The sequence below is a fragment of the Pistacia vera genome, unplaced genomic scaffold, assembly GCF_008641045.1.
Source record: "Pistacia vera cultivar Batoury unplaced genomic scaffold, PisVer_v2 Contig1242, whole genome shotgun sequence".
Classification (NCBI taxonomy): domain Eukaryota; kingdom Viridiplantae; phylum Streptophyta; class Magnoliopsida; order Sapindales; family Anacardiaceae; genus Pistacia; species Pistacia vera.
Window position 1 is genome coordinate 116,397 of NW_022195296.1, and position 1,198 is coordinate 117,594.

The 1,198-nt window shown below is 38.2% G+C and overlaps 1 non-coding gene across 1 annotated transcript; it reads left to right on the top strand.

The window, feature by feature from the left end:
• Window positions 1-219: 219 nt before the first annotated feature.
• On the top strand, window positions 220-326 carry LOC116118752. The gene has a single exon (XR_004126208.1). It is a non-coding gene; the product is annotated as a small nucleolar RNA R71 (small nucleolar RNA).
• Window positions 327-1,198: the final 872 nt, after the last annotated feature.

A 1,198-nucleotide genomic window follows, 5' to 3' on the forward strand; every position in this document is an offset into this window, starting at 1 on the left:
ATGGCTGTATATGCATCAACTTCATGAAGACCCATAGATTTCTTTGGTTGCACCCTCTCATTAGGTATTTGATAATTGTTGCTTGCTAGAACCACAAGCAACTTGTGAGCTTCTTCCGAAGTCTTATTCTGTAATGCTCCTCCCGAGGCTACATCCACCATAGTTTGCACATTCACCATTAATCCATTATAAAATGTTTGGACTTGCATCCAAACTGGCAACCCATGATGTGGGCACCTTCTCAGTAATTCTTTGTATCTCTCCCAAGCCTCATACAATGATTCTGACTCTTCTTGAATGAATGACGTGATGTCATTTCTCAACTTTGCCGACTTTGCTGGAGGAAAGAATTTTGTTAGGAACTTCTGTGCTAAATCACTCCATGTGGTGATTGTTCCTGATGGTAGTGCTACTAACCATCCCTTAGCTTTATCCTTCAATGAAAATGGGAATAGTCTCAATCTGATTGCATCATCTGATACTCCGTTTGACTTGAAAGTATCACAAATCTCTAAAAAATTTGCAATGTGTAGATCTGGATCTTCCTTCAAATCACCCCTGAACTGAACCGACTATTGGATCATTTGGATGATTGTCGGCTTTATCTCGAAGTTGTTGGCTTGTATCACTAGTCTAGTAATACTCGACCCACTGTCTTCAACTGTGGGAACAGAGAATTCCCTCAGTGTTCTATTCTCTGTCATCTCTACAACTATTACTTCTAGTTCAACTATAGCTTCTCTTTTCTTCTTTCTCTGTTCAGTCTTCGAGTGGTTCTTTCAATCTCAGGATCAACAGGAACCACTGGCTGACGTCTTGCTCTTCACATAAACTACACAGAAAAATAGCAAGAGTGAAATCACACCAAACAAAGAAAAATAACAAAAATTAAACAAACAACAATTAAGTAAAAATAACACTCCAATCTAGCTAACACACGAAAATTTTAATGCTAGCACGAAACTCAATCCCCGGCAACAGCGCCAAAAACCTCAAAAACTTGATGCGTTGTAACTACATGCATAAATAGCAAGTACACTAGTCGCACAAGTAATAAAGTGATGAGTGAGTATTGTTCCCACGAGGATTGGTTGCTAAGCACTAAATTTTCTACTATTTTCAAGTTGGAGCAATCGAGTTGTTTGGATTAAATGGAGAAAATTAAACTTAAAACTAAAACAAACCTCTGGTATTAAAC